The 19859-nt window shown below is 38.7% G+C and overlaps 1 protein-coding gene across 1 annotated transcript in view; it reads left to right on the top strand.

Moving 5' to 3' along the window:
- Positions 1–292: 292 nt before the first annotated feature.
- The window catches only part of LOC135164136 (MOXD1 homolog 2), a 126452-nt gene continuing 106885 nt past the window's right edge, over positions 293–19859 (top strand). The window contains exon 1 of the mRNA XM_064124223.1: positions 293–977. The gene's annotated coding sequence lies outside the window, so the exon portion shown is untranslated. The remainder of the gene's footprint in view (positions 978–19859) is intronic.

Raw genomic sequence — 19859 nt, 5'->3', positions numbered from 1 at the left:
AAAAAAAATGAGGATAGACGCACAGGAATGAAGAGGATGCTCCTTGCCACAGGGAGAAGGGTGCAAAAGTATGGGGAGGACGCGTGCAGGGTTTTTCAGACAGCTGAAGCGTGTGGATTCGGCTATGGTCGGGAGAAAAGGGCGCACGATAGTGCGAGAGTCAGAGACACCGGCAGAGTGGTGCGAGTGAGGGAGGGGATGAACGCACACAAAACACAGAAGCGCACCGCGGTGGGGATAGAGACGGAGGGGTTGGCGGGTGATCAGGGAGTGGGGGTAACCCAGCAGAAACTAGTCGAGTCCCGGTCTCAGGTCGCGTCGGGACGTGTTCAGTTTTCGGGCGAGTGCCGTAACGCGTGTATCGTGTTTCGCTGGTAAACAATAATCAACGCGTAACAAGTCAAATTTAATGACGAAGTTTTGTATGTTGGGAAGATAACGGTGAAGAGAAATTGGAGGAATTTTATTGATTGAGAATATGTGCGAAAATTGAGAGGAAATTGGAGAAATTATTTATAATATTTTTTGGGAGAAACTGTGTCCTAGTTTTTGGCAGCTTGGGTCGAGGTGTTCGAGGGACTGCACACATTTTTATAGTCGATACGGGAGAGGTCTCTCGCCTCTGGGGAAAAATTTATATCACAGGTGGATTTATCGGGGCTAGAGTGGCCCTTACGTACTTGTGAATATTTTCGGGCAATTGTTTGGCTTTTTTTTTAGAGGGGGGCTTTGGAGAGCTCGTGATTTGGGCCACCTCAATTGGCCTGTTAACGTGGTTAGAGTGACAGTGATCGTGGGTTACTTGATACAGTGATTTGGTGCGAGTTTTATTTGTTATTTATGGTTTCATAACTGGTGGGTGTTATCGGGTGATAAACGGATTATTTCAGTGGTGATTTGTTTCGAGCAGAAAACACTGAGCGACCCCCGCTGCAGGATCGTTAACGGAGAGTTTTGGAGCTGTTTTCGTTCATGTGGTAAGTGCTTTTGTTTTTTTTTGATTATTTGGTATTTCTACCGTTGACATTGTGGTGTGCGGTCTAGTCATGGCCACACTGTGTTGCGTCACAATGAGAAAGCGTCTTGAAAAAAAAAATGGTGGAAAATCGTGATGCGTGTAGTTGAAAACGTTCAAGTGGCCCTTCAGGCGGAATCTCTCCCTCGATTGAGCCCTCGAGGATGAGAAAAAGACTTTTGTCTGTAAAGAGGTACACAATCTTGTTGAACCCTTCTTACTCAGCCGATATTTTATGTGGGTTTTTTTTTCGTAAAATTCTTCTCCCCATGTGCTTTCAAAACATCGCATACCTGTTCACCGAACGGCAAAACAATTTTCCAATTTCGTGCGTTGTATTATTTTTCACAGTTGTTGTTGTATCGCGTGATAAGAATCGATAATTCATTCATACCCTCGTGTGTCAGTGGTTCGCTGACTTTCATTCATGAATCAACGAAAAAAATATTGGACATTTGTGGTGGATAATGACGCGAGTGACACGCTATGAAAATTATGAAAGATTTGAAAAAATAGTTTATTATTGTTCGTAAAAAAATGGGCCCATTAACACTTGAATTTAGATGGCGATGGGTTTGAAGCGATAAAAATCCACTTGAGAATGGAGTTTTTTCGGGAGGGGTTGGAGTGGGTAATGGGTCAAACACCTCCAAATGATCGTTAATTGAAAAATATGATGAAAAACCCAGTCCAGGGGGGAGGGGGATTGTGTGTGGAGATCGTTTCCTCTCACGATTTTTGTGGGATCATCTGCTCCTTTGGATGCTGATGCACTCGTAAACGGGGCACAATCGGAAGCCGTCTTTCACGTGAACCGGTATATCGTTATCCTTTCCATCCTTCAATAATCCTGCACCATAATACACACTTTTGCGAGGGGGAGTGAGGGGTGCATCGAACGTGCTCGGAAAACCGGTAAATCAACTCGTTCTTTCCGTCGATATCCTCGGAATTGTTCGATGTCGGCATCGTAAATATCCGTCAGATCGGCCCATCATCCAATGGGAATCATCATCTCTGGTATTGCGAAACACGTACCGATAATCATTTTTCATTTTGCTGTTTCTTTGTTTTTCGCGTATCGCCATTGACCGACGATTTTCTATAAATCGTTTGATTTGAGATTTTTTGCGTTAGAGATATGATAAATTTACGATAACAAATGTTGGGCTATGAAAAAATCTAATGGTGTTGAGGTTTATTTAAATTCTCGGAATTTTATCGTAGAGTTTATACCGTCAAATTTTCGGGATTTCAGGTGAAACATCAGGAAATTTATGGAAAATCGTCATCTTTTTGATGGGGAAACACGTATCGATAATGATCTTTCATTTTATTATCTGTTTCATTGTTTTTGTGGATCGCCATTGACCGACGTTTTTCTATAAATCGTTTCATATTTTGATAGCTACTTTTATCTTCTCCGTAAATAAATTGATGCGGTACGACAAAGGATTTTCACCGATAAATATATAATTTCTCGGCAGAACTAATTTGCCGCTGTTGGTACGCTGATTAGGATGATAAATTCAGTGGGGATGGCACGAAGACAATGGAATTGTTGATATTTACATTCTCCATTCGTCACAGTTCTGAGAATATCGTAAATAGAAAATTTCAGGGACACGTGTCCCAGAGTATCCCAGAGGGGTGTTATTTAGTGTCAATCGATGTCGATTCATTGTCAAAAATTCAGGATATTTCGGGTAGAATCACGACTGACCCCTCGACCAACCAAATGAAATTACAGGCAATCGCGTTAAAACCGGAGGGGTAAAATGGAAGAAATGGGCCACAGTAGTTTATACTGGGATATAAATCGCAGGGGGTGGATAATGAATAAGGGACAAATCTGGAATACACACTCCGATCTACGGATTTTATCCATTGGGTGACGATGGAAATGAAAGTATTGACGGGATGATATATGGATGCAATTATTTTTTATATCGCGTGACATTTTCATGTTGTAATTGGTCATTATTACGACTTTTTTATGTTTTTTTTTCTCCACATCGTGTAAGCTCTTAAAATCCTCATAGAAATATTTAAAATATCAATTGGATAGATTGCGCTATAGAAAACGTATTGACAAAAAATATCTTCTCGGCCAAAAAGTTCATTATGAGATAAATGAAAATTGGAGATGTCAGAATGTCACACAACTTTTGCTAATGTTTTTCGTACACAAAAAAACGTCTGTATAGAACGAAAAATTTTTCGAACTTTCAGGCGAACAAACGCTTCAACAATTTCATTCATTTTCGACCGATTTTCATTTTATTCGAATAATTTTCAGAATTTCTAAAGTTCACATTATTAAAAATTACGTGAAATTTCAGTTACAATGTTATCTGAATATTTAATACTGAGTTTCCATTCAATTTTAATCGATACCGTTTCCTCAATTTCCCCTTCATCTTTAAAGTTCAGAAGACTTCTCATTGCGAAATTTTTACATCATAAAAATTTAATTGAATTCAATCTTTAATACATTGAAAATTTCGAGAATCTATTGCCGACATTAACAACAATAATTTCCCCACAACCACCGGACATATCTGAAGCCGATAATTTCAGCTCTCCATACCCTCCCCCTTCCCCTAAATGACCATTAAATAATATCGAGCGATATTAAATCTAAAAGAAAATCCCCAAAAAAACATGTTTGCAAAACCGTTCAACTTTTCCCTGAAGATACTAGTGGCAAGTTTCGCACTGTCGAAAGGACGCAATTTCCATAAGTTGAAAAATGGCGGTTCTTCCCCTCCCGCAAAGTGAGAAAAGATTGTCGTCGGGGACGTAGCGTCGCCTCGTACGTTCTCGTACCGTTGGGGCAATGGGGGTGTTGTAGTGGGAGGGTTACTCCGGAGATAGCATTGGGGCTGAGGGGGAGGGGGGATGGATATCCACGAGGAGCTCTCCCTGAGTTTAAGCCGTCGTACATTAGCCTCTGAAAAGAGAAAAGGAGGTAACCGGGTAGGTGCAACCACGTAATCTCTCCTTCACCTCCCCCCCATCCCACCAACCCCCAATCCCCTACCCCTTTCTTCCTGTCCTCCTGTTTCTCCACGTCTCAAGTTTTCGTGGCCTTCGTTTCGTTTATATCTCCTTCAAGCTGATCCAGAACGCTACCGCTGCCCTCTCACTTCCACGAAAGTCCTCCCCCCCCCACAATTCGCTCGGGGTTTACGCCGAGAAGAGGTAAAAAAAAGCCGAGGAATGAAGAAACGGAGGAGGTAAAAAAAACGCGAGTGAAATAAATATAAAGGAAACAAATTCTAAAAAGCAATGCCCGGGAACGTCCCTCCGGCATTATCCCATCATTTTGTCCCCGCGTTTCAACAAATCGTTGATGCACAACCAATTACGCAAGTTTCACTCTTTCGTTGTACCGCTAAAACGAATGGACCAATCAGTCTATAGATTAATGATATATCTGGGATAATAATTAGTGGAATCTGGGGGATTACATTCGTTAACGATCAAACGTGCGGTTATCACGGATGAGGGAAGGGTTGCTTGGGGGTGCGTTATGAATTTACATTTGCAATATTTGAAAACGTGACGGTTGTAGTTTTTTTTAAATTTTGACGGGGATTATGTTGGATAGTTTTTTAATTATATAAATTATTTGAGGTTTTTGGATTCAAGGGACAATGGGAATTTAATTGCAATTATTGGGGAGGGGAGGCATTGGGAAGAGAGATCTTTTCAGTACCCGAATCTTCTTTAAAAAGTGGCATTTCCCCGCACAGTGCGAAAAGTGGACTTTTCCACACACTCGAGTGAGAGTAAACGAACATATTTTGTTATTGCCTCTTGAAGCCAACAATTTCCGGGGCAAATCCAAGTCCATAAAAAGTATTTTACACTTCCTCATCGATTTCCTGACAGTAAAAAATATAAAAAAAACCGTTGAGGAAATTGAATTTCTCTATTTTCGGGCGCGGCGTAACATCCATATTGTCCTGGTGTCGTTTTTTTTTCTGTACGTGAGGTGTATCACAATTGAGCTGTTGAAGTGTTGGATACTTTAAAACCTCCAACGGTGAGGTGGAAAACAAGTAGCCAGGGCATTTAGACATTCATGTATACACCGGCGGCTTGTCACACGTGTTAATTGCCGGTGAATTAACGTATGCACATTCTCATGACTACCGCCAACGAGAAATTCTCCATTCCATCGTAAAAGCTAACATCCAAAAGTCAATGAGAGTCCGTTGTCGCAACCACAGGATTTTATTACTCGATACATTTGAACATTTTCATTTGTTATTAAGAAACGGTATTTAGAATGATTGAAAAAATAATTACCATTAAATTCACGTTTGAACACACCTATTGATTCAATTTGAATAAATTGTTCTTCCGTGTGTGATCGCATATCGGTAAATGTCAACAATCCCTCATGAATAAAATGAAAGTAATGGATTTAAAAAATAACTACCGACGAGTAATCTCATTCAAGACTTTTCTTTTCAATTCAAGAAATTTTTTTGAAAATAAAAAATCATATATTTGATTGATTTAAAATATAATCTCGTTTCAAACGTTCAATAATAATTTTAATATTTTTTTTGGTCGAAATTGTGTCTGTTTTGTTCATGATCTAATTCTAAACTAATAAAATCTTCATTTCGAACAAATGAAACCCCATTTTTATATTTTTCAAAGTTTTCTCTCAAATATATATCGAAAATTAAAATTAAATTTGCATTTGAACGTACCTATTGATTCAGTTTAAATAAATTGTTCTTCCGTGTGCGATTCCACATCGGTAAATGTCAACAATCCTTTATGAAAAAAAAAACTGGAATAAAGGATGAAAGAAAAAAAACTTCTGACTACCGTCCCACGCGTTAATTGAGGAATAAATTGCACGTTGGCGTGCGAACACTTCACTTCTATTCTCTTCAGTTGCGTGAAATGCCAGTGATGTGACTCTATGCACAGCCATAAACAGCCCAGAGGTGAGTGCAATTTCCCACTTGACTCTAGCCGCCTATAATTTCGTCTTTTCTCAATTCCCAAAAGCCCTCATCTCTTCCTACCTCCTCCATTCCGTTGATTCGGTCTTTCTGACGGGTATCGATATTTACTGCGAATGAAATTAAGCGCTTGTAGCGAGACATGTTGAGGGGAGTGGAGATCAGAGAGAGACAACAGGGAGGACCCGATAATTTTCGAAGGGGCGACCAAATTAAGTCCGCCCCAAAAGACCATCATTTCCAGGGGTACAACCTCTGCCTCGGTATTATCAAGAATTTTCGTTGATTCCAGACTGAGAATTCGGGGGATTAACAATAAGTCTGGTGTATGTAACTGCTGATATTTTGAATTGCTAATTTTTTTGAATTGAAAATTTATCGGCGCATGTGCCACCCAGAGAATTTCAGTTATTCGGAACCTATTTTTTTGGAAATTCGAGGTATTGCAGCGTGATGTTTAATTCAATTAATCGATGGAATTGGTGGTAAAAATTAAACCCATAAGAGTAATCCTCTTCAATGCTATTATGCAAAAAAAATGAATTTTCGATATTTTTGTATTCACTTCGCGGTTCGGTCGCTTTTTTCATAAAAAAAATTGGGAAAAACTTCAAGAGTTGTCTTATTATCTGACGAAATCAGATTATTTTGATTACACCCTTCCTCAATTTTGAACTTATCACAGGTCCTAATCCAATTATTTGGAAAATTACACGGGAATCGATAAAAAACGTAAAATTATTTACCAAAAGATCCGAATAAATTCCTAAATCATCACCAGGAATAATCAAATTCATTTGTTCATCCGTTTATTTTCATTCCCCCTACCCCCAACATATCTCTCCCCTTCTCATTTATACACTATTCCGACATATTCACTCAGTCGAATTACTCACGTCTCTCATCCTCTCAAGTATCCAAATACAAATGTGTTAACAACACATTCCCAAAATGTATCACTCAATCCGTCAAAAGTAATAACAAGCTCCAATGCTGATTGAATAATTAATTAACTCCAACTGGAATTCTCCTACATTTCAAGATATTCATTAAAAAGCCAACATTGAAAAAATTCCATTATTCATGAGGCCAACGGAAGTTGATATGTTGCTCATTCGTAATAAAAACAACTCGAAGATCTAAGGAGGAAGCCAGTAGCAAAAACGAATGAAGAAAACAGGAGATCTAAAAATGAAGTGAACGAGTTGACGCGCTCTCTAGCGGTATTTCCGGAATAAATCTTCGATCAAAGTGAAACCCGGTTCTGCGGCTTCTGATCCCCTCGCATCCCTCATAAGTCTCCCCCTTCCTCTGTCACCGATTCGCCCCCCCCCCTCCGCGCCAAGTCCGCAACCCCCGCGCCCTTTTCAAGATATGACGGAGGGCGACAAACGGATGAATAGGGCCCGCTAAACCGGGAAGAGGCGACAAAGAACAGAAGGGGACATGTTCTTTTGTTTATTTGAAACCGGGGAATAGAGAGATAGTCCGACGAATGGGTTCGTCTTCGCGCCTTTACCCTCTTCCCCCCTCAGACCCCGTGACTTGGTGTGACAAATGTCGCGGCAAGAAAAGGCCGGAGTGCCCTCATATATCATAAGGATAATTATATTATTCCACTTCAGAGTCCAACGACGAGATGTTTATTTATAGGGAACACATGGAAGTGAAATTGTAGTGTTGGACAGGGGGACATTTAGTGCCTTTGGTAAAGGGGAAAGATGTGACAGAGTGTGAGAGGGTGAGAGGATACCAAGTCCGTAGTGAATACAAGAGGGACGCGTCTGGTGTGTCACCGTATACGACACACTCTGCACTCGTCCATCGGCCATAAATAGCAATGACACGCCTACGTTGAGTGAAGCCGAAGTTATCTGTTACTGGAGGACACTATTTTACGGGATATGAGAGAGGGGGTTTGAAGGGATGAGGTTAGGGAGGGAGTGGGGATTGAGTTAGAGAAAAATTATTTGTTTAGATGGTGGGAGTAGAGTGCACTATGACTAGATAGTCCTGGAAAATTTGATTTTTCAAAAATGAATTATATGAAAAGCTGATAGGAAATCGATCAGTCTTCATTCGTTGGAAGTGGGTATCAGGAGGATAGGGCCCTGGGATCCTCTCAGGATAATCCTGGGCTCGATCGGTCTCCAACCCCCTGAATGTTCCTTCTTAGAAAAGGGGGGTTGTAAATCGGAGAAGGAACGAATTTTTATTGCAGGTTAGAGTCTATTCGGTTCCAGCTCTTCGTTGAATATTAACAAATATTCATTTGTTCATATTTAACTCTACCATTCATTAATAGTTAACGAACTTCATTTGGAATAAATGAATCGTATTGTTAGCGTATCATGATCCGTTAACTATTAATAAATTGGAGTAATAGTTAAGGAATCACGTTTGGTGTAACTAAATATTTCTATGAGTGCAGTAATGAATATTCATTTGACGGTCATATTCAACTCTAGTATTCGTAAGTAGTTAACAAAATTTCGGTTGGAATAAATAAATTGTTCTATCAGCGCGGGTTGATGACCGGAGAATTGGGGGGAATTGGTTTGTCTTATTGATAGGGCATTTGGGGTAATTGAAGACGATGAGAATCTGACGTTGGAGACAACGAGAGAAATTGGACGGAGGTTTTTATTGAAAAAATAAGGGGATTATTAAATACTGGGAAGGGGAGGTTATTTCTGTAGACGCATAGAAATTATCTATAAAAATTAGGCCATCGGAGGGTAAAATATCGGAGGACGTACTTTTATCGAAAAAATTAGACTCTCATTACTATCATTTCCGTTAAAACTTGAGAAGATCAAGTAATCGTTCACTTCTACAAAATCTTTCCCATTGAATAACGAAAAAAAATGGTTGAAAAAAAAGTTTTCAAGTAGAATAATTTAAAACGTACACAATAGATAATTTATAACCTCTAAAATCACGACAATGAATCGGTTAACATTCTTCGAATTATCTCCCAGCTCATGTCTATCGCATTAAGAACAATTTTATTCAATTGTTGGGATGTATGAAATTACCCGATAATCATGGTGCGCCGATTTACAAAGCTACCATTGTACCTTATTCAAAGGTAAAGGTATGTACACACGAAAGGTATACGGAAGGGCGTATGAGTATGTATTTGTGCATTGCTTACCGTGGCCTTAGTTCGGGCGGTTGTATAATTTCAGTGAATACCCTCTTCGCTCGATAAAGACAAGAGATCGACTGGACAGGGGTATGGGGTAAATGAGAAGTGAGGGGCAGAATGGGGTGTACACTTGGCAGGTTGAGTGTGCATTCATGTCATTGCACGGGGAAATGCAGAGAGGTTCGATCAACCTTTGACTCGAGGATCACGCGTCATTGGGCAATAGAATGTATAGCATCGTCGTTATATCCCTTCATGAGTGGGAGAACTTGGCTATGAGACACGAGTGTCTACAAATCAAGAGGCTGGCAACATGGAGATTGTCAGTGAGGAATTAACCAGTGATGAGAGTGAATTGAATTTTACAAGGAGGATAATTGATTTAGGAATTTTTTTTTTTAATTAGAAAAACGCAAATTTTTATTTATTTTTCTTCATTTTAAAATTGGAGCGAACGAATCGCAATTTGAGGGATCCGTTTTTCAAGTGAATATTAAACAAATTAAATGACATTCATTCGGATTTTCGGACGAATAGAAAAGTGTAAACCCAGCTCAACTTTATAAAAGATGTGTGAAATGAAAGAGCTGACGTTTATTCTCTTTGATATCCGCTTGAATCATCGATTCAGCTGCATTGACGTTGGCCAGAGGGCGATCCTACCCCACCACTCTGGAGTACCGTATTGTCTCACTCAATTATCAGACCCAACTCCTCTGTTCATTTCGCCAGTGTAAAATGAAGAAAAAAAAAATAGCGACGTAACAGTCAGATATTTGACGTACGAGATGACAAGAGGGCTGTGATTATCGGGAATTCAATTCCACTTTCTTTGTTTATTTTTTAGTCTCACTATTTTGCACACATGACACACCAACCGTAAGATATACATTTTTTTATTTTATTCTCATACATATGAATACATATGTGCGATGATAGCACGCAACTCAGTGGCGATTTCTATTCACCAAATGGAATTTATTCCATTTCGGTTTCACGATCTCTCTTTCTTCTCGATAATTCTCATTTTTTTTTTTCACATCTCTCATCACTTTTTTTTCCCCCTCGGGGGTCTTCATTCATCGACTGACAACACGCGAACGTCCGGTGGGCTTTTCATCGCAAACACTCGACCATGAGACTCGTTTATTTGCTGTCGGTATCAGTCCCTATGCTGTAAGTGACGAGACACGCGAGAAAAAATCCTCCATATTTCTCGGGTCGTCAGTTTTCTTCTTTTTTAACATCTGTCTCTCCGCATCTTTTGTCTTTTTTAGCTCTAGTGTGAGGTGGAAAGGGGGTGGGTGGGTTGGTGCGGAGGGTTGAGGGGTTGATGTTAATCGAGAAGCGATGACACGCAAACTCACTGGGCTGTCCTCACTTCCCGTGCTCTCCTCTCATCTTGTTTTTCTGAAGAAAAAATAAAAAAAAAATTTCTCCTCCTCCCCCGAAACGATTTTGTACTTGAGAAGTGATCGGGTGCAGCGGCCTCGTTGGACCGTTTGACAAGTGACGAAAATTGCCTTGATGACTTTTAACACGAGGCGAGTGTGTCTATTCTATTTCGACAGCCTCTTCCGGGAACGACTCCGTTCATTGACTATGAAAATTCATCTACGACTAGACTTATTTGTGGTGTCAACGAAGTAAACGATCGATAGTCAGTTGTCAGTAACTTTAGAACGGTAGAGTGAAATTTCTTTTTTCGTCTTCGGAGTGCTTTTTCAAGCTTTAAAACGCGATGCGGTACATCCGAATCGAATCACTTTGTGGCGAGATATGATCGGATGATGAAACAAAAATGAAAAGTAACGATTTACGAAGTTGACGAATCGTAGAGATGATCGTAGAGATGATCGATAAACTATCGGAAAAAATTCACGCGATGTACGATATTTCAGAACGAGTGTCATAGGGATTTTCCGTCGCGTGACCTTCCACGCGAATAAAAATCCCTAGGGCACTAGTTATGAAAGAAAATTTTCCCCAGTGATTTTAACTTTTTCATGTTTGAGGAAGGGCCAATGTCAGTTCCCGGGCGAGAAAACTTGAAGATCAGTGGGAAAAAATTATTTGATCGGTTATTGACGCCCATTTTTTCCGCAACTCCATTCATCGATCAGTATATCGATCATTAATATCAATCCCTTATGGATCTATTTCGATGCAAAAACAATTTCACGTCTCGTATCATCTTCTTTACATCAGTACGTGACATAAAAATCGTTCAAGCGTTTACTTCCGCGTTTCTTCATTGATCAAGGGAAAAGGGTGTCTGTGAGTTCTGAAAGTGGCTCACTGTTCTCCAGTTTTTTTTTCCTCCGTTGTGCACGTTATAAGCAATCTGGGACAGGATTTAATTAGTTGAAAGGGTGTTTGCACGACGCAATTTTCTCAACTTTGTCGAACAAGACCTTCTCCCTGCCTCCGTTACACAGCCGTGAACACACTACCTCTGTTCGTCGTCCGTTTGTCTGACGGAAGCAAAGGGACGAGGCAAAAGCACTTGTTTACCCCCTTCCTCCTCCCTCCCACTTTTTCCCCGGCCATTTGTCCCGATGAGATTTCCTTTTTTTTTCATCCTCGGAGATATTGCTAATGAATTGAGGCGACCGTGAACATTTAATGCCCACTTAAAATGTACATTTCTAATTTATGCTTATGAATCAACGAAAATTCAATAAGTCGAGGGGTAATGAGCCACCGATCCTCATCACGTTAACGCCCCTAATCAGTCTTCTCTCTTATTTTTTTTTTTTATTTTGCTCTTTCGTTTCCTTAATTAGTGATGTGCGGTGGGAGAGAGGGCGATAGACCGACACATCTGTGGGTAATTGCACTGACCTTGGGGATGGGTTCAAACAACATGAGGATTTTTTAAGCTTCCAGTCATTTCCTTGATGTTTAATAATCATTTGTTGGCGTTGAGAAATGGAAAAAAAAAGACGAGGAGAATTTCTTCATTATAATTTTTAAAGGGGACAGGGCAATATTTCAATGTTTTGTCATGATGGTAATGATTATTCTGGGTATTAATAATTATTGTGAAGACAAAAACAAAAATGTTTGGTATTTCAAATTTATTTGGTTGAATGCAGTCAGTCTGAGGAATGATTTATTTGAAACAAATGAATGAGTTCATTTAAATGGGAGGAAATTTTTTTTTTTCGGGTAAAAAACATTTGATTTTTTGTTTATCTTTAATAAATTGGTTTGTTATTCATAGAGCCTTAGGCGATATATATTAATAATTTATGAGAGTGAAAGGTTTTATATAAAATGTCTGGTTTGAAAGAAAATTAAATAATAATTCAGTACTTTCGAAGACAATTTCCAGTAAATACTGTCTAAAAATCATTTTTTGTAAACTAATATACCTCTGGATAATTAAACTAACCTTGAAGATGGGTTTAAGCATCACGAGTGTCTTCAATATTCCGGTTATTTCCTGGACGCGTAATAATGATTCTTTAATCTTGAGAAGTGGAAAAACCCGATAAATTACTATACAATTTTTTCAAATATATTTTTTCTCCGAAGGACAGGGTAATATTTCAATGTTTTTGTCATGACGGTAATGTTACTGCTAGTCATTAATAACCATTGCGAATACAGAAACAAAATTATTTCTAATAACTCAAAAAAACTATTTTAACAACCGCATAAAACACGTATGTAAATATATAAAATTCATTCTCATCGTTTGCGGGATGGATTTGAGAGGTTTATTTTACAACGCTATAAATCCATCCCGGAATGAAGAACACTGAGTGCGGGTAGAAAATACGAAGAGACATTGGTGAAAAAAAAAAAAGGAAATGAGTAGAGACAACTCAGGGAAGAGAGGAGAGTAAACACGGGGAGAAAAGAAAATGTACAATAAAAATTTTAGAATAATGGTAATGTATGCGTATGAAGGGAAGGATTGGATAGAGGGAGAGGAATGAAGGTCCTTGTACACCCACGTGCCGATGTTGCCCCGTGGGCGATGCATTTATACCGACTTGTTCGACAATACCTAGCGCAATGCAACAACCAGTTGCTGTTGTACGACTTTTCGTCGGGATTTTTTCCAAGAATTTCACTTCAGTCTTATACGGAGAGAAATATTTAGTAAAATTCCCCACTGAAATTATTTATTCAAATTAAATAAAATTTCCTTTACTCAACTGGATTTTATCAGTCACAACCAAAATCAATTGATAGCGAAGAAAATTCAGTGATTAGGGATTTCAATTCTGATTAAATAACTGAATAATTGGTTTAATTTACATCGAAAATTACTCCGCAGTTGATGGAATATAGATTTCGTATAATTGAAGGAATTTTCGTCGGTGAATATAAATATTCAAATGAAAAAAAATGAAAAATTCAAGGGCAGTTAACTATCGGAGGAAAAATTAAATCTTTGGAAAAAATAGATAAAGTATGCGAATGTCTTCACTGAGATGTTATTTTTCCCTCGGAAAATTGGAGTTTTAATTGTTTCTTAGAGGTGCGATATCATTTCAATGAACGGGAGCCTTTGGGATGATGAGACTAGGGCGTGAATACCTCGGATGTAGTGTAGTACCTCGGGAAATGTCCGTAGCCAGAGCATCATTGATTAAGAGGGATAATGCTGCCACTCGGCCTTAAAATCGATCGCTCTCTGGTTCAACAGTGCACCCAATATACCCTTACCAACTTGGGCTGTATGAAGGTGACTCTGATTCGAGACCATTAGGCACTACATTATTCCAGCCGGAGTGACTTCACTCTCGTATGTCGTAATTTTAATGAGAAAAATGGTTTGGGGGCTCGAGTTATGAATTGAAATGAAAATAATTCGTTTCTGATCGGTTTTAGACGAAAATATCTCATAAACTGATTTACAGGGAATTTCCTGAGCTTTAAAAAAGATTCTAATGAATTTTTCGTTCAGCGCACTCGTTGCTGAGATAATTCGCAAAAAATAATAATGGAAAACTATTTTGGTGACTGTAATTACCTCATTCGTTCCACTGAATTATCTCGATAACGATGGATTCTATCGAAAAATGACAAAGGATATTGTTTGCAGCTGATGAAATTTCCGACATAAAATGTCTTTTGATTTTTTCTGAAAAAATGGCTCGTTGGGGAGGAAATCGCGGGAGACAGAAAAATTTTATTTCTACGACAATTATTGTTCCTTTCGCGAACCTCCAGGCATGTCATTTATTACCTAGAGCCTTCATAATCCTCTTCCGTTTGAATCATTATACAGGGACACTACGTCCTGATGTAATTACAGTCATGTGGAAGTTGTATATGCACGATAGGCCCCCCCATTAGAAAATTATCCCTTGATATGTACCCGGAGAAACGCAAATGTCGAGCTTTGCAAATACACAGCAATTATTATTTATCCCTTTTCTGTTATTTTTTTCTCATTCACTTTTATATTTCATATGGGCATATGTGTACATATGTTATTGTATACATGTGGATCTTTGGCGGCGAAGCGGAGGAATATAAAAGAATGCATCGCGCGTGTGGGCCGGCCCTCGACCTCACTTCATGGATATTTCTTTCTCTTTCTTTAAATTCGTTATCTCTTTCACTCTCGCCCTTTCCTGTGATTCTCATCTCATTCCACTTCTTGGTCTCATCGGTCCCGTTGCCTCGTACCCCGGCAAAGAGAAACACTTCAGAGAATCAGTGCCGCAAGGATTATCGCAAAAAATGCGGTAATTGTTTCGGAATTTTTAAAAGTTTCTTTAGTTTATTTCGAACTCTTCGGTTTAAGCTTCTGGGGAAAAATTAGTTTGACATTGGGGAATTGTTTCAGTGATTTCACGGTATTGTTTGACTCAAGGACGATGTAAATGGAGGGATTTATTTTTTACAGAATGCACAATTGAAAGTGCTCGGGGTAATTAATGGGGAGGAATGCAAATAACGCGAAAAGTAGATTTTGTAAAAATATTAATTTTTAAATGAATTATTTCCATTCGCCATACGAGTTTATGAATTTGTAATCCGAACAATGTGGAGTCGTTTCATTGACGAGAAATTTTTGATTTGGAAAACGGTTTTCTTTAAATTTTCGATTGATTGTTTCGTTAGAGGTGATTGAAATTGATTTATTTAGTTATTTTGATTGGGTTGAATTCATTGCGATACAAAGCGCATTCAATTTCACGAATATGGAATGAAAAGGGATTTTAAAAATAAAAAACTACGAAATTTCGAGTTTTATTGGATTTTTAATGAGAATCAGATTGTTGACAGCCTTGAAATTCAATTAGAAATTCAAAAATGTATCACCAGAATTTTTCTAATCTTCTCTGAATATCTGTGTCTAATTTTTGTTTGAAATTTCAACAACGAGAGTAAAAATTTAAGAGAAAGTCCTCCGGAAATTTAAAATCAAAATTTTTTAACAATGCAGACAGAACTTTTCTTCCTATTTTTATCTCGCGGATATGAATTACCATAATAATTGAAAAGAATATAATTCCATAATTATCCATTGGAATGTAATAAAGAGGAAATGACAGAGGAGAAACGGGTCATCAGATAATAGCAGGGTGGACTATTTGAATTTAAATAAGAGTGACAGAGCTCTGCGATAAAATATAATTAAGATACTGAGCAGAGGGTGTGGCACGATGGTGAGGCGTGGGAGGCATTTCAAGAGTATTTCTTCCACAAAAGCCGAGGAAGATGAAAGAAAATGAGAGAACCGCAACCTCCTCAGCAGTAAGAACTATAGCTTGACTTGAGGGGCAAAGTGAAAAGGGACATGATTTTAATACCCACCACCTAATGCGTGTTCATTTTTCCCCGGAATATATATCTATATATATTTTTTTTTTCTCACCTGTATTTACACTCAAACAGTGGAAAATATAGTGGAGATATCACGTCTCTGTACTTAACTTTTGACGGGCTTAATGGACGGAGGGGTAATGGTACTGGTTGTGATGAAGTGGGGAAAAAAGAGATGAGGAGAAATGTAATTAAGACCCATAAGCTGAGGAAGTAAAGAAGATTGTCTCTATTTTTCTACACCTCGTGTTGAGATTTATGCTGCTGGGGGTAATTTCGCATTTTCTTGGTCTGTGAAAGCTTTTTTCGGTTTATTTTCTGGGTAACATTGGATTAATAGAATACATGATGTGAAAGAAGTTTACTGTGAAGGGAAATTAATCGGTTCGAAGGGAGAAAATTTTGCGTTTCCAATGAAAAATATATTTCTGTTGTAATCGTCAAAAATAAATTTGGAAAAAATTGAACTGTTAATTAGAAAAAATTTAATTATTTATACGTAATTAGGATATGATTTTAGAATTATACATTAATTATTAATGTTAACATACTGAAATGAATGTTCTAAACATATTGAACTCATTTAAAATAATTGAATCGTATCATATATTAACTTTCATTACGAAAAATTTTAAAAACTCAATGAGAATGTTCAAATCCCATTGTTACAATTTCAAATAATTCATTCACTACCGAGGGACAACTCCAGAAACGCCCGAAGAGTACAAAGAAATGTAATTAAGACCCATAATCTGAAGGAATAAAAAAGAGTCCCATCTCATTTTTTTTATCAACTTCGTGTTGAGATTCATGCTGCTCGGTATAATTTCACCTTTTCTCTGTTACCCACACTTTATACAGAAGTGTATATCCAGAGTGAGGGACCGACAGGGGGCGGCGAAAAGTGGAAGCATCGAGCGTGGAATTAATATTTGACTCACCGAGAGACGGAGAAAAGGGAGAAAATAGTTTGTTAAAACAAAAAAAACAACACTGAGCTCCGTTGGAATAAAAAAAAAACTAAAAGGGAAAAGTGAGGGGACTGCACGGAGGGATGAAGTGGAAGAGTCTGTCGAGTGGTACAGCGTGTCAACGGGGCGAAAGAGCACGACCCCGAGACTCATGCTTCTCTCGTTGAGTCAAAACAAAAAGTGAAAAATATAAAACAACGGGGATGAAAGAATATAAAATCGCCCCTTTTATTTTTTTTCTCGTGCTTTATGGAAACGCCATGGTATTCGCTACTCTATTGCAATGGAGAAGGGTCGTTTCGAGGGGGGTGGCGGAGGAGGGAGAGGGGTTGGAAAGTGGGCGGGGAGAGTGGAGGATGAAGGGGGTAACAACGTCACGTACTAGTGAATTTTTTCTGACTGGACAATGGAATGACTCGGTAAATTAAAAGGTGAAATAAAAGTCTTTCAAAGAATTTTCTCCACAAATTTACCTGGAATTTCATTTTTAGTCTCTCATTATTTTTTGAGTTTGAGATATTTCCTGTACATTTGACCCCATTTATCCGTAATTTTGGATACCATGAGTTGAATTTCTCGTTGGGTCAACTGATGCGAAAAGCTTGGCTCGGTGAAACTGGCTAATCCGTTGGGCACACGATGGGTAAAGATGAGAGAAGACCCGGAAGAGAGGGATTTCACGATGATGCAGGAGAATTTTCTTGTGAAACCCTGTGATTTATCAGGCATTTTTTTTTTCACCGCCAGCCCCCCCTTCGCCTCTTCTCTCTTACTCCCTGTACTTTCCTCGAGGGATGAGACGTGCTTGGCGCGTGGTGGGATGTAGGACACCATCTGCACGAGGCTCACATACCGGTGGAGAAGAGAATTTTTCTCTTGGAAGATATATAAATTACTCGATTTAATTAATGAAAAATAGCTGTTGGGGATTTTGTTGTTAAACTAATACGAGAAAAAATATTTAGTCGTTTATTGATTCGTTAAATATGTCGGAGTGGATTTAGCTGAAATTTAGACTGACTGATCTCAGACTGAGATCATGGTGGACATGATCTACTGATTCTGATCAACATCTTCACAGTGATCAAAATCTGATCAATTTTTGATGATTATCCACTTGAAGAGACCAAACTAATCCTAACTCAAGGCACCTGACCCGCATTTCCACTCGTGTAGGTCGTTCATAACCACCATTTTACCCTATCCCCTAGTAAATCTAATGATCATGCCATGAAGAGTCATCGGTGTGAAAAAAAATTCTCATCTATTTATTGAAAATGGCCTTTGCATCTCGTTGAAGAGTCAAGTGGCCGTCGAGTCAGCGGAAACAGGAATAATTATCCACTCACTCAGGCCTCATCCAGAAATATTTCCCCCTCCGTCTAATTTTTCATCTCACGTCATCGATCCCCTCGGAACCCATACGTCTGCAAAAAAAAATGTACGACGAAAATTGATAACGGAAGAGTGACGAGGAAGAACGATAACAAATGTTGTTCATCCGGGAGATTGTCGCAAGAAGACACGTCCGGCTGGACCTGATGTATTGGATAGTGTATCCAATCGCAGAAACAAAGAAGAATGAATGAAAGAATGGGGACAAAAACTTCATCGAATGATCGGACGATTTATCCCGGAGAAAAGAGGGAAAATTTTTTCCCAGAATTTTCGAAAATGTATTGGTATATTAGGAACGAGTTGGGAGGAATGACAAATTTTTTATCATTGATTGGTGAAAATTCCCAAGTTGGGAAATCCCATTCACCGAAGTTTCAGGTACATTCTAGCTTTACAACAAGGATAGCAACAATCAATATTGTGAGATTTTTCACTTAAGAATTTAAGGGCTTCTTTGTTGGAGCATCAGTTGAGGAGATGAGGACTTGTTCCTCTTTTAAGTTTCGATGAATCAGCAGTTTCTGCAGTTCGAAAATTTTCTTAGATACAGAAATAATGAGTGAATGACAGTTTAGTGCTGTCGAAGTCACAAAACAGTGGATACGTTCATATCAATTCAGTAGCTAAGTGACAAAACGAGATAAATTACTTTTCACTATTAATTAATTTTCGACGAATATCTCGAAATTGAAGAGAGATGCAAAGTTTTTATTATCGCGATATCTCCGGATCTAAAGCAGATAATAAAATTCTTGTCATGACATTTCTTGTAGCTCTCAATTTGCTCCACAAAAAAGGTTCTTATCAAAATTTTGATATCTTTCCCAGATTTCGAGATATTCATCAAATAGTGGTCGATAGTCAGAACTGACCCATTGAGTTTTATATACCACTTGGCGAGAAATTTTTTCCTTCCAACGTCTTGAAAAGTTCATTTTTTATCGCGTATTAGGCAAAAAATTAACAAACTCCTCTTCACCGTATCCAATAAACTCGGATATCGACGATATAAAGGGGATTAGGTCCCATTTCCAGTAGAATTTAACATGGAACACTCATTAGTATCCCGACATCCCATTACGCGTCGCATCATAAATAACGCTCTGTGCATCGTACAAACCACCACCAGGCGTTATCGTTTTACGTGTTGCATCGGGATGATGAGGATAGGGTAAAGGGAATAGGACGCCCCGTAGGTGAGACGAGAAGTGCTGTGCGTCGGCTCGTAAAACCTCCAGCAGTAACAGCGAAAATATTCCACTAAGAGATGAGCCGAATGAGGATGGGGAATGGGGCAAGTTGGGGAGGGAAGGGGGGGTAGAATGGGTCTTGCTTCTTGCTACGCTCCGATAGATACAACCGCACCAACAATTGCCGGCTTCCCCTTGTTCCCTTTACTCCCGATAGTTTACAATAATTTTCTTGCCGGAGCTCTGACTCTCTTGTCTATTCTAATGACTTCAATTTCCGGAAATTTTAGTCTCTCTTTTTTTTTTTATTTTTGCAAAATGCGAAATAACTTGACGGGGTATTCTGGG

The sequence above is a fragment of the Diachasmimorpha longicaudata genome, chromosome 6, assembly GCF_034640455.1.
Source record: "Diachasmimorpha longicaudata isolate KC_UGA_2023 chromosome 6, iyDiaLong2, whole genome shotgun sequence".
NCBI lineage: Eukaryota > Metazoa > Arthropoda > Insecta > Hymenoptera > Braconidae > Diachasmimorpha > Diachasmimorpha longicaudata.
The sequence above is the reverse complement of the archived record's forward strand: the minus strand, read 5'-3'. Positions and strand labels throughout refer to the sequence as shown.